This window comes from Mustela putorius, unplaced genomic scaffold (genome assembly GCF_011764305.1).
Source record: "Mustela putorius furo isolate JIRA1106 unplaced genomic scaffold, ASM1176430v1.1 tig00003941_pilon_pilon_pilon, whole genome shotgun sequence".
Classification (NCBI taxonomy): domain Eukaryota; kingdom Metazoa; phylum Chordata; class Mammalia; order Carnivora; family Mustelidae; genus Mustela; species Mustela putorius.
In genome coordinates, this window is record NW_025422086.1 from 116,276 (window position 1) to 130,651 (window position 14,376).

The 14,376-nt window shown below is 41.4% G+C and overlaps 1 pseudogene; it reads right to left on the minus strand.

Annotated features, from left to right (window-relative positions):
- Positions 1–906: 906 nt before the first annotated feature.
- On the minus strand, positions 907–8,456 carry LOC123389012 (annotated as a pseudogene).
- Between the last annotated feature and the right edge of the window lie 5,920 nt (positions 8,457–14,376).

A 14,376-nucleotide genomic window follows, 5' to 3' on the forward strand; every position in this document is an offset into this window, starting at 1 on the left:
GTACCAGGTGACTGGTCAGTCCACCAGCTCTTGAAAAACCATTTTCCCACGCACTCGAACGTATTTCAAAGAGAATCAGTCCCCCATGGGGTAGTTTTCCTTGGTAGACAGTTTGTTTCTGTGCTGAGCCAGTCTGCCTCCTTCGAACTTCTCTGTGTCAGTTCCTCTCTGGAACCTGTGGCTTCGTTGGCACCCCGGGTAGGCACATGAAGACCTTTTCCATGAGAAGTGAAGGCAGGAGCCCTCTGGACGGTGAATGTATGTACCCTCATGTTCCATAGGTAAAAGAACCGTGTGTGGGGGTGGGGGGGTAAGTCCTTGAGGCTCCTCCGTGTTCTAATTGGGTGAACTGGGAATTTTGAGACAGGCAGCAGGTCCTGTGTGTCCTTGTTTGCAGGGAGCATGCATTCTGATGGACAAAACGGAAAAGGGGAAGAATGAGCAGCTGCTCAGATCTGTTTGTACTGTGCTGGCTGATTAGCTGTGACCTGCAGATGTGGGTCCCATCCTCGGCTCTGCTCTCTGCCTGCTTATGTCTGACTTGGGGCAAATCACTCGCCTCCGGCCTTCTGTTTGCTTGTTAGTATAATGAGGTGGTGCTTATCTATGTGATCTTTGCCGGCTCCTCTGAAAAGACTCCAGTCCATCCTGGCTTGCAGATAAGGAAACTGAGGTGTGATGACTTCCTTTAAAGCCACACAGCTAGTTGGGGCCAATCACAGGCCAGATCTCCTGACCCCCCTCGCATCAGTCCTTGGAAATCCTACTGTAATATGTTCCTTTCCAGAGGCCACAGGTGGGAACTGAGGGAAGTGGGACAATCAAAACATTAAGAATAGCGCAGAAGATGGCACAATGTCCGCATGCCTTGGCACCTGCATTTCACCAATAGGGCCACCTCTTACCTTAGAAGAAGTTCCCACAGGGCTGGTGATCTGGATGCCTGGCCTGGAGCTTAGCTACGGTAAATGGGACCAGAGGGAGTGATGGCTGTTTGAGGTGGACTTTGTTGACGGCGGCTGGAGATAGCAGCTGACAGAGGAGGAAGAGGGAAGAGTGACAGACAGCAGATAGCCGCAGGCCCGCATGTCAGCCACTGTTGCCCAGGGCCGCCCATCCCCAGGAGCTGTCTTCGTATCACAGGAGCTGAGTGCTTACCCTGTGGGTTCTTAGTTCGATGTCACGTCTTGATGACAAGATTCCATTCTCTTCTGCATCAGTTTGAGACAGACATCGTAATGACATTCTAATTAGCCAAATATGGAATGTAAGCGTGGAACTCATTTTATAGAGAAATTTTCTTATGTGAACTACTTTCCCTGATGATAGAGGAGTTGTGACGATGTAACATCAGATATAGTTTATCTGATTGGCACTTGTAAGAAGGGTTCCCGGCAAAAAAGAACTGTTTTTTTTTTTTTTGTTGTTGTTGTCCTCCCTTTTGATCTTTCCTTTCCATTCTTTTTTTTTTTTTTTTTTTTGTCTTGTGAGCGGTCATCTGATTTATAAAAAGATGCAACAAAAAGTAAAATGGTACAAGATAATCAGTTTCAAAACATAAAAAAATGAGTGTCTTTAGCCATAGCTCAGAACAGAGGAACTGGGTAAGGAGAATTGCTTGTATGAACTGGCAACAGGAAAAGTTGGTAAAGGAGAGCTGAGGAACTCTATTAAGACATAGGAGTGAGGGGCTCCATCCTCATCTGGCATTTGCTCAGTGTCGTCTATATGGTTAGAGATGTCCATGATGGGAACTCCAGCAATCTTCTGGGTCTGGGTCAGCTGATGCCACAGTGTAACACTCTGAATTTCTTCCGTACTGAGCAGTCATCTGCATAGTTTGTCTTGTGTGTACGTGGTAATCGTTTGAATATTGGCTCTTTCTCAATCCTTAGAGCCTCTTGATACTTTCACCCCGGTTTCTCAGTTTCAGCCATTACACAGTCAGTTGTACAACTGGTACACTTGGCACACAGCCCGTCCATCATTGACCGGTCAAGTTTGGCTTAAATAGAAAAGTTGATAAAGTCGGTACCAACCAGGATGTGGTAAGTCGACCCAGCTGTGTGTTTATATTGGAAAAAGCAGGAGGGATGTTGGGGGACTTCTCTTTCCTTGAGTGCATGGGATCCTTCTTTTCTTTCTTTTTAGGTTTTAATCTGGTCCTTCTCTCAGAGAAGGATCTCAGAGCTAAGCATTCGCTTCCCGGTCACATACTTTCTTGCTTTCTCTTCCTTCCCCGTGTTCACACCATGCCCATTTCTCCTTGCTTTTGATTTTCGAATTCACTCTTTGTAGTACCATAAAACTTATTTAAATAAAATGTTGGCCTACTAAGTTATTGATTATTAGTAAGTTCTTTGTTCAAAATTTGAGAGCAAGAAGTATTATGTAAATATATCTTTTTGTTATTTAACTAGTCTTACAACATTTAGCATCAAATTTCTTGAAACATTTAAACAAATTAATCACAAACTGGGGCTTGGGCTCTTTCTTTCTTTCTTTCCTTTTTTTTAAGTAATCTCTATACCCAACATGGGACTTGAACTCACAACCCTGAGATCAAGACCTGCACGCTCCAGTGACTGAATGAGCCAGGTGCCCTTTGGGCTTTTTGTTTTTAAGTTCCTCAGGTGAGGGGCTGCCTTAGTGGCTCAGAGGGTTAAGCTTCTGTCTTCAGCTCAGGTCATGGTCTCAGGGTCCAGGGATCGAGCCCTGCATGGGACACTCTGCTCAGCATGGAGCATGATTCCCTCCCTCTCTGCCTACTTGTGATCTCTCTGTGTGTCAAATAAATAAATAAAATCTTTAAAAAAAAAAGTTCCTTAAGTGATTCTAATGTGTGACCAGTGTCGAGAACTGTAGCACTGGATAATTCCTTTAAATAGCTCAAGAAATTAATTTTGAAAAGCGAACTAAAAGCCTACATAGATTATGATTGGTGTTAAATTGAGGGGAAAAAAGAGATAAAGAGAAGACATCAGCTGGAACAGAGTGTAATTAGGTACTCAAATATTTGTTAGATGGATAAATACATTTACGGAATGTAGGTTTTTTTTTTTTGTCTCTTCATAAATATGTCAAATGGGTATATAAATTCAACAAAGGAGTTTGATATAAAATTGATTAAAATGTTAGAACAGAAGTTTTTTAGAATTTCAGTGTTACTATTTCATGATGCTTTTAAGATGATCTCTCTGTAGATGGTGGGAAGATCTTGTTAGCATATGTTTTTAATTTCTCAAGCTTGAATAATTTAGTCACCGAACAAAGATTTAGAATGAGTTTTGGAAGACACAAGTCCTAGATTATGTCCCCACCTAGCTGGGTCAGAGATTTGAGAGCAGGGGCTGGAGGGATGAGCTCCAAGGACATTTTTGTATACATGCTGATACCTTGGGCGGGAACACTCTTCCCACACTTCCTGTGGCTAGCTCCTTTGTGTCATTTGGATTCAACTCATTGTTCTATATTTCCTGGTTCATCCAAGTTAAAATACATCCCATTTGTCACTCAGACCTTTACTATGTCCTGTTTTCTTTTTAGCTGTGATCACTATTCATTAATCACTATTTGATCACTGTTCATTAATATAATGTTTTGTTTACATATTTATTTTCTCATTTCTGCATTAGAGTATCTGCTCCTTAAAAGCAGAGACCTTGTCTTTTCTTTTCATGACTGTGTCCCCAGGTCTTAGAGCAGAGCTGGAGTTGCATGATAAATATTTGAGGAATATTTATGGGATATACAGGGACATTTATTCATCTCTGTTGTCCATTGTTTTTCAAGAATGGTTGAAAAACACACACATACGTGAGCTCACACAAACTTTCTATGTCTTTCAACCCCTATGTAGTGTGCAGATTAGTGCTTAACTATTTTGGTTTTTTGTCTCGATGAAATGGGACATGTTTCAGCTCATACATTTCATATGCCCTCTTAGTACTTCTCATCATTACAGAGTGATGGTTCTGGGGGATTCTGCTTCTCGTGGAGATAGTATATAGTGATTTTATAAGTCCATGTATCTGCGAAGGAGTGTTTTACTTCTTGGCAGCTTAGAGAACTTCAATCTTTCCAAATTCCATGTAATTTTCATAGCATTAAAGCTATTAATTTCAGATTATTGGTAAGTTTTAAATGATTAATTCCCAGGTTACTTTGAATTAGTCTTTGTTTGCCATCCCTGATTGCAGCTAGTTAGTAAAGTAGCTAAACTTTTAAACTCTACTTGGTTTTAATTTTGAGTGATGTCACTGCTTCTCTCATGGTTAATGGTTCTTAATTACCTGCAGCTTGTCTGGTTTGCTCATTTATTTTCCTGTGTTCCAATATCTCTTGTGATCTCCCAACTTCTGGCCTTTTGGGGGATTTGTACTTGAACTGGGTTCAGATAGGAAATACCCCTGAGTACAAAGAGAAGATATCTTTTCTTCAAGACTTTGGGTTAAATTAAGGGGTGCTCTGAGATTTTAAGGCAAATTGTCACGAGTCAGCCTTTATCTACAGTTACTTATCTCTGTAATCAGATTTTTCTCAAGACACAAAATACACGTACACACAAAATAAAACACAGATACAGTTTAGATGCCGACTCAAATTGTCAGCCAGGGCTGTTGAGTCCACATTTTTTAATCATCCCAGGTGATTGATTATATTAAGTGAATATTAGCAGTTACAAAATAAGTCTACAGTAATACAATGTACTTTTATCATTTTTTTTACATTAATGGTTTTTGGTTAATTATTCCTGTTTCTAAAAAATAATTTAAAAAAATATAGCTCTTCTGTAGTCCGAATGTTTGTGTCCCCTCTCAAAAGTCATATGTTGGAGGGACGCCTGGGTGGCTCAGTGGGCTAAGCCTCTGCCTTTGGCTCAGGTCATGATCCCAGGGTCCTGGGATCGAGCCCTGCATCGAGCTTTTGGCTCAGCAGGGAGCCCGCTTCCCTCCCTCTCTCTGCCTGCCTCTCTCCCTACTTGTGATCTCTATCTGTCAAATAAATAAATAAAATCTTTAAAAAAAAAAGTCATATGTTGGAACCCTAATCCATGTGACAAGTGTAATGACATTTACAGATAAGGCCTTTAAGAGATTATTAGGTCATGGTGGTGGGGCCCTAACAATGGGATTAGTGCCCTTATGGGAAGAGACGGAGAGAGAGAGCCAATGATATGATATATTACATATAATATATGAAATATTATTATAATGCTATATTATTATATCAATAAATGAAATGCAAATAAACAAATAAATAAATAAAATTGCAATGCAATAAATAAATAAATTACAATGGAAGATTATTCAGCTTAACAAAGGAAGGAGTGTGGGTGATGTCCCTGGTGGGCCATGCTGGCTCTTGGCTGGGACCTAAGCCAGGCCCGGACTGAAAACCTGCATCGTCCCACCAACTTGGGGTTTCCTGCTATCTGCCCCCCAAAGGACAATGTCCAGTGTCAGAGCATGGGGGCAGAAATAGCCTCAGTTAGTTCCTACACGAAGAGTAGCTTTGGAAACTTCTGAAAACCCAACTCATCATCCATCTGGCTATGAAGGGACATCTACAACATTAATCCCATGACCCATGTTTTACTTTGTAGAATTCCAAACATTCAACAAGCTTGTGAGTGGTCTATTTATTTGCAAGCTTAGGTTGCTGCTTCTTGCCTTTAAAAGCCAAGCACTGTAGTTGCTCCCGTAGATCGGTACAGTCTTTTACAGTTTTCAAAGCACTTATGAGTTCTTCCCCTATTCTTTACTTCTGAAAAGCAAAATGTGTATCAGCCAATGATGTAATTAGTTTGAACAGAAAAGAACTTTATTGAACATTATCAAGGGCCTTGAAGAATGCCCGGAGGGCCAATGCCAGGTTCTGGGGCTGTACCACCGCAGGACTGCCCAGGGGAGATAGTGCAGTGATACCCCAACAGTTGACCCTGGATGGAACCGTGGGCATGGCTGCTCAGAGAACTCCAGTCTTTTGCATCCATCCTTAGAAACAGATCCTACCTACTTGGTGCTTGCTTCTTCTTCTCCCATCAGAGCCTCATGTGGGTGCATCTGATGGGCAGACCTTGTATCATTTGCAAAGTAATTTCTGGCTTCTCTTGGGGTAGAAAGTCAACATGGGAAAATTCCTCAGAGGTAGGAAGAGTGTCCAAAGGATGCTGGCTGTTTCAAATTACAACAAACATGACAAACGATACCACTGACCATCAGAAGTGGGGTTTTAATGTCTTGAAACAGTTATTATTGGGTTTTAATGTTACTGGGAATCATTTACTGTAGGTTCACAAGATATCTGATAAGAGAGCACCTTTTAGATTTCTCTAACCAACAATATCTGCATTCTGATCCTGCAGAAAAAAGTTCTCTGAAAGTGCTGACCAGTTTTGATTGCAATACGATTTCTCAGCTGATTCTTTTCATATCCTATTTGAAGCAGAGCTCAAAGCTCTGTACTCAGTGGGTGGTTGTATAATTGTTTTAATTCATTTGTTAAACATAATTATCTTTCCTCACTTCTGTCCTATTCCTTTGATATATGCTCAGCAGCTTGGTCCCTAATGGATGTGATTAGAGCTTCCCACGGTGTGCATCATGTGAGGGAAGGGGTGTTACATCGTTAAGGTGGGGACACATCTTCATTTCATGTTTCAGGGACTTAAGCTGTTTCTTTTGACACCTGGGGGCTAAGTTAATGAGAGAGTTCTTTGATAGCTTTATGTGAGCTAATTCTGCTTGTCACATGCTATAGGGGACCTGGAGAAGAGGGAGGAAGTCAGAGAGCAGAAGATAGGTGGGGTGCCTTTGTTCAGTGACCATCCCCTCATGTCAACCACCAACCCAATCATTAACTCTGGGCGTTTAAACACAGACATCCTGAGACAGATCAAAGACAGGTTCTTGGCAACAGGTCAGAACATATTCTTGGGAAAAAGAGTTATGCTAGTGGACCCTTGTGAATCTGAGGTGTCTTCCTCCTAGAGACCTGGGTGTTTTGTAGACAACCTCTCATCCACCTTTTTGCAATGTCCCCGCAAGGCACTTATTCCCAAGTCTGGGAAAACTGAAGAATATTAGACTCTGTGCTCTTAGAGATCAGGGAAGGTGTCAATGAATCATCCTTCTGGGTTCTAACCTAGACTGACAACAGATAAGAACCGAGTTCAATCAAATGTGATAGGTATTGAGGGCTAGATGAGTCAGCATGGCTTAGATTCAAGACCAAAATAGTCTTGAATCTTCCTGTGCCCTGAATTGAAAAATGGTGCCCAGGGAATAGTGTACCTGGCCCGATCCAGCCATGCTTACCCCAAGAATATGAAGATTTCCCCCTGCATTTTCTTTTGAAAGTTTTATGGTTTTAGCCTTTACATTTAAGTCTACAATCTATTTCCAGTTAATTTTTGGATATAATGTGAGGCAAGAGTGATGATTTGTTTTCCCATGCATACATGCAATGATAGAAATGCTTTCCAGCCTGCCGCCAAAAAGAATGGGCCTGGGTCTTTCCTACTGTTTCCTGGCAATGGTCCAGCACAGCTTTCCTTCAGAGCAGTCAAATAACTGAAAGAAAATCCTCAAATTTAACAATCTTGTCTACTGGGTTTCAATGGAAGTTCATGCATTTTATCCACTCCCCCTTTTCAACCTGCTTTCTATAGAGAACATCAATTCACCTGTTGGAATTAAACCTGAAAAAAAAAAAAAGGGCAACAAATTAAGCCACTTACAAGAGTGTCACGAAGTACTGACCTTTCATTCTTAACACAGTGACTGGACAGAACCCCTATTTTTGCGAGTAAAAAAGAGCAGGCACCCCTTCCCCATCCTATGCGATGGTGTACTTCAAAGCCTTGTCTAAGCAAATCTTAGAATGTTGAAGTTGTAGGGAACAGAATGTTCATCAGTTTGATGAATGTTGGAAACAGTGATCTTTGCAGCTTCGGTTTATAACAGTGAGCTTGTGCATTCTTGGATAGCTGTCCATTACTGATGTGTGCCGGAGTAGTTTTACAGTTTCACCTGAGGAAGGAAGACTTTATGTTTTATGATGAGTCCAGAAATTCTGCTTTTAAGGCTAAAAGCATACAGCAACATTTATTACACAGAAAGTGCAGCAAGTCTACAAGACCAGAAGCATAAGTACTGATGAATGGATGGAAGCAGTAGCTAGGACTATAGACAATCCTATAGCAAGAGAAGACTGTGATGCTTCCGGATGGTCCAGGAAATCTTCTGGAGGCTTCAGTACCTGGTGTGATCATTTAGTCGTGAAAAGGGCACATCAGAAGGGGTGGTGTGGTGAGCAAGGGCACAGGACAGGAGCCGAGCACATCTGGCAGGTGGCAAGTGGACTGTCAAGGTGGGGCCGTGAGAGACTGGGGTCAAGGCAAGCTGCCAGGAGCCAGGAAGCCTCCTGAAAGCCCGAATATCCCAGGATAGCATATTCTCAAATCATGATGATAAGGCTTACGACGATTTAAATGCTGTTAAATGGGAATTTTGCCTTTCAAACCATGCTATACCTTTGATTGTAAGATGTATCCCAATTTCAAAGATGTTAGATTGTGTGGGGGGAAAAGCACAAGTCAGTGTGCTAGCCAGCCTCGGGGAGGACCACGAAGATTTCCACATCCCAGTATCTGCATGTGTGTTGTACCCTCCCACATCTGGTGTGACTAACAGGATATAGCAGAATTGGGGGTAAATCAGTTACAGAATTAGGTTATGAAAGACACTGAGGCTTCTGTTTTGTTCTCTCTCTCTTTTCCTCTCTTTCTTTTCTCTCTCTCTCTCTCTCTCCTTTCTTCTTCTATTCCCCCTCTCTTTCCCTCTCACTCCCTCCCTTTCTCTCTCTTTCTCATTTATCATTAGCTCTTGTGGAAATGCAGGTATCCCTGTAGATACCCGGGTGGCAAGGAACTGAAGCCCTCCACACCTGCCACCTGCACAGAATTGAGGTCTGTCCATCATCACATGTCCTTCAAACAGCTGCAGCCGGCTATTTGATGGCAATCTCATGAGATACCTCAAGGCAGAAACACACAGCTCGACAGCTTCCAGGTGCCTGACCTTCAGAAACGGTGTGAGATCATAAGTACTTAAATATATAGTTTGGGCTGCTAAGTTTGGGGGTAATTCATTGCAAAGCAATAGAGGAACGATTCTATACAAAGACTCAAAATATTCCTTATTCCGTATGTGTACTCAGCGTCAGTCTGACGTTCAGAAAGAGATATGCCTGCCTGAGGCTGCTTAGAACATGCAGTGCCTCAGAGCAGGGGGAGACATTAAAGAGAGGTAACAAAAAATGGGGAAAGGGAATGTAGACATACAAAGAAGAACCATTTTGCTTTTCTAGGTCCTTCTTTTTAAAGAGTAGTAAATATACTTTCCTAGAAAGAAATAAACACAGAAGGAAAGAGTAGGATGAAAGTTACCTTTATCAGCCTATAAACAGATACTCAAACCAAAAACACTGGAAACTGCAAAAAGATGCTAACTGTTTTTAAAGAAATGGCACACGACGTTAGGTATAAATAACTTTCATGCAAATTGAAGAGGTAGACGTGGTCGAATTGTTCAGGAGGCACCAAAAGAATGTGAATAACATTCTATTGAAAGGAAGGAAGACTGAGATTCTGAGAAAATATTTTATTAGGTAAAAGAATGAATAAATAAATGTATATATATATATATGCATATATACATATATATATAAGTTTTCTAGGGTTGCTATTTCAAGATACCTGAAGCCTGGAGGCTGAAACCACAGAAGTGGACAGTGTCACATTTCTAGAGGCTACAATGTTGGTAGGACATGCTCCTTTTGTAGGTATTGTGGATGGATCTACTCCAGGCCCCTTTTCCAGCTTGAAGTATTGCTCTGGCTTTGGACTTCTTCACCGGGCCTTCTCCCTCAGTGCATATCTGTGTATCCGCACTCTCCCTTCTTAGAAGCACATAAGTCCCCCTGAATTAGGGGCCCAGTCTACTCAAATATGACCTCATCCTAGCTAGTGACATCTCCAGGGACCCTATTTCCAAATAAGGTCATGCTCCCAGGTGCTGGGGTTTAGCACTGGGATACTTCATATGCATAAACACATACACACACACACACACACACACACACACACAAATGTGTGTGTGTGTATATGTATTCCTATATATATATCTATATGTATAGATAGAAAGGGAGGAAGGAATAGACGGGAAAAAGAAAATACGCCTAGCGAGTTAGTAGACTTCACCTTTAACTTTTCAACAATGACCTTCAGAATGAACGACTGAAATTCTATTGAAAGAAAAGACCTGTATAGGTCAGTGAAAAATAAACTCTACATAGGGGGATGCAGAGGCTAGTATAGATTTTGTGGAAAGAGAAAGGATGAAAAGGGCTAGTCCGTATGTACCCAAAGGAATCCTCAAAGGCTGCTTTTCCGAGGTCTTGAGAAGAGACAATGGAAAGACCCCCGATCCGTGAACAGAGAAAGCAACCATTGCAGAACAACAAGGGATCCTCTTAGAAAGACATGGCTATCCTCAAGGTGTCTGCATGCGATGAGAAAACTCCCTGAAATCCACCACATTCAAGCCCATCCAACAAGGCTCCAGACACTTTTTGGAAAGCTTGTCTTTCTTTCATGGAGAGAGAATGAGTGAGAGAGAGCATGAGAGAGGAGATGGTCAGTGGGAGAAGCCAACTCCCCAAGGATCTGGGAGCGGGAGGTGGTAGGAGATCCTGCCTGCCCGGGGTCATGGCCTGATCCCAAGGCAGTCGCTGAAATAACCGAGCCACGTAGGCGCCCGTCTCCAGAAATGGGTCAACAAGAGCTGAGGAGCACCTGGGCAGCACCTTCAGTGAAGTGCCCAACTCTGGGTTCTGGTTCAGGGGTTGATCTCAGGCTCTTGAGATTGAGCCATGAGGCTAGCTCTGGGCTCAGGGCAGAGTCCACTAGGTCTCTCTTCGGGTCCTGCCCTTCCCCCCTTCCCCATGAAGGGTGCTCTTGCCCTGAAACCAACTAGGAAAAGCATTCACAGAAATAAACAATGTTTGAGAGGGGGTGTAATGCCAACTGAATATTACCCCCACCTTAAAAGACCACCAGAGACGTGAGTCAAAGCCAATTGTTTAGCTTAGGTAAACAAACATTTAAAGACAATCAAATCTAGAATTTAACATCCATAAAGGTGTGTTACTAAAACAATTTTTCTCTCTAAAATAACCCTCATTTACAGAGATAGCCAAATCAGGACTAATACACTTGTGAAACAAGTCCAGTTTTAACAAACTTGGCCCATTATTTACATAAGCTCAGCAAGAACAGTTGAGTGTGATCATATAGATCTTTTAGAAATTGCTTTGCTGGAACTTCTTATAAGGAATCTCTGGGTTGAACTTTTAGTAGCCTCTCCGGGCCAGAAGCCAAGCCCTGTACTTGCCATCAGGCATGCCTGCAATACCTGTTGATTTGGGCAAGTTCCTCTTCTGATTTTCCGCACCTACCAAAGAGTGACATTCTTTACTCACCAGGTGAGGCTGCTGGGAACTCTGTAAGCAAGGTATCAGGCCAACAGTCCCAAGGGGCTTTATGGCTCCAGGTTTCATAAAGTCAACGTTAGTTCCTTAAAGCTGTCTGGTCATATCTGAGTCTATGCATGTCTTTCTCAAATATGACATTCCAATCAAAGCCTTGGTAAAATAACCAGTTCTCAATGGTGTCCTGTTAAAGGAGAACAGATTCTTATTGAACTTATGCAAATGACTGATTGCCATGGAAGAAAGAATACTTACTGAGACCTTTTGGTTTCAGAGGGTTCATATAGAGAGAAAATTTGAATGCCTTGAGCACTTTCACATCTCTATAAGTTACAGATAACTTAAGAAAAAGTATCCCTAGTCTGGAAGAGCAAACATTAGAGAGAACCAGCAATGTTTAAAGTAAGACAAAACATTAAGAGACACAACATTATAATCTTTTAGTTCTTTTAGTTCATTTAGTCCCATGTTAATAAATCTGGTGAATGCGGCTTTAGTTCTGGAAATTCTTACCCATTTCAGTTTTAGGATTTTCAAGTATATCAAATATCTGTATTTGTCCTAAAAGTCCTTTATAGGAATCTCCTTGAAGATAAAACTCATTTTACAAGAGAATTAAAACAATTATAAATGACAAAAACTCAGAATGGATATGGTTAGAGCTAAAGAGACATGGGAGTTTACAATTTAGGTGCAAGGAAATCAGGTTATTTCTGTGATACATAACATTTCTATAATTAGAGTATCAAGCGATGATCTTTCCAAACATTAAAACTTTAGGAAGACCATAGATTCTCTAGAATAGTTATAGTATTTTCCCAAATGTAATCCAAGGTTTATCATTGGTTCAGTAGTATTTCATGAGAAACTTCACATACCAAGGAAAAGCCCGAGTTAAAGAGATTTACAATTTAAATCTTGTCAACATTTGCTAAAATCTTAGAAAGTTTTGAAGCACATGCCTAAATATAATTAGGGATGTTAAACACCTGATAAAACAAAACATAGAAACTGGTTTTTCTGGGCAGGCAAAGAGAAAATCACTTACATTCTCGTAACAGGAGATCAATTAATCTAATAAAACTTTATCCTTTGAACAGAGAATTTCAGTCTTGTACTAATGTAATGTACCTTTAAAACCCATTCATTTAGGACAAAATTACCTTCCCTTACCTTCAACAAAATGTATTCCCATTCCTTAAATCTTTCTTACATATCTGATACTTTCTTACATACAGAGTTTCCCTTATTTCCATCAGTCTTAGTTACACTAAGCAGAACTTTGTATTCTTAGAAACACCTTTAGTTATTAACCAATTGTGAACTGTTACACAACAGAATTCTTCAGGTGGCAAATTTATGAATCAGTTAAGTGGCAAACAAGTTTACCAACAGATTTAAATACTCTTAGTTTCTTTGCAGTAAGAAGTCAAAAGCACAAACCTACATCCAATAATTAACGACTTAGCATTTTATCCTGTTTGGTAAAGACCTAGATGTCCATAATTTAATTCCATTTGTCATCCAAGCAAAACTTTAAAACTTTCAGATTACCAAAGACTTTGAAAGCTACTTCAGCAATTACCCATTAGAACTTTGAGACAGACAATTAACCTTCAGTTTAGTTATTTCTTTGCTAACAAATTTTAATAAATAACATGAGCTTATTTGACCTTCAGTAAACCTCGAAGTTTCACATTTACTGCTGATAACTTAAAAGACAGGTCTTATCTTAATTAAACCAACAAACTTAACTTAGTTCCAACACTGATTTACTTTCCACCTGGGCCCACTCCACTTTGAATGTTTACCTGAGACATGCGTGGGAAGATCTGGTGTGGGGGGTGTTAGGTCCAGGGGGTGCTCTTCTTGCTCCTTGACAGTGAAGAGAGAAGGAGCTGTGGTGCATGATCTAGAGGCCAGTCATGCAGGCTGCACACACGTTGTTACAGAAACACGTAAGGGGGAAACAGAAGAAACAAAGCGCTGCCAGGAAGCAGAGAAAAGATTCCCGGTTTTAGAGCTCATAAGGCCCAACAGAGGAGCAGACACCATGCTTTCCCATCAGCCAGGGGGGAGGGGTTAGGCAGTCCAAGTCAGGCCAGAGAACACAGGGAAACTTCCCCGAAACAAAGAGAGTTTCGGCAGCTGCTTGGGAATATTCCTTATAGTCTCTGTCTCGAGTTAGACCAACCCCAGTTGGCTCCAGTTATAGCCATTAACATGGGAAGTGAGTGAGGGAGAAGCCCCCACATCTATTAGGAGTAACAGAGAGAAATAAATCCAGAGTCCCCTTTGCTAGGGATGGCCCAGCAACCTGGGTTTACTAGAAGAAGGCTTATTTACATAATTATCATCCAATATGTCAGGAGGAAATTTACTAGCTGACTCATTGAATCTGGTTTTAGCTCTTAATACCTATCTCTTATATTCCCTCCCGATATGTACGATGTTGCAGACAAGGGGAGAGGGATCTTTCAGGTGCTGTCTTGCTCGCGTCCCTCGCGGGAACTTAGGAGCGTCTTAGCTAAGGTCTATCCATATAAACCCCGGACCAGGCTACTCCATGGAGTAGATGACCGTTATGCTGTATGATGCTCCACGAGACTCAGGGTGCAGTCCACTCAGACTCCGAAGCCGAAGGCGGTGGAGCCACACAAACACATTCATACAGTCAGGCATTCCTCAGATTCAAAAGGGTTAGACACCCTCCCGTTAAACAGAATGTAACCTTCATGACCAGTACAAGGAACATATATCCACATTTAAAGACATAACATGGAGACATACATGAAGACATACATTGTTGGCCTCCGAGGTGGG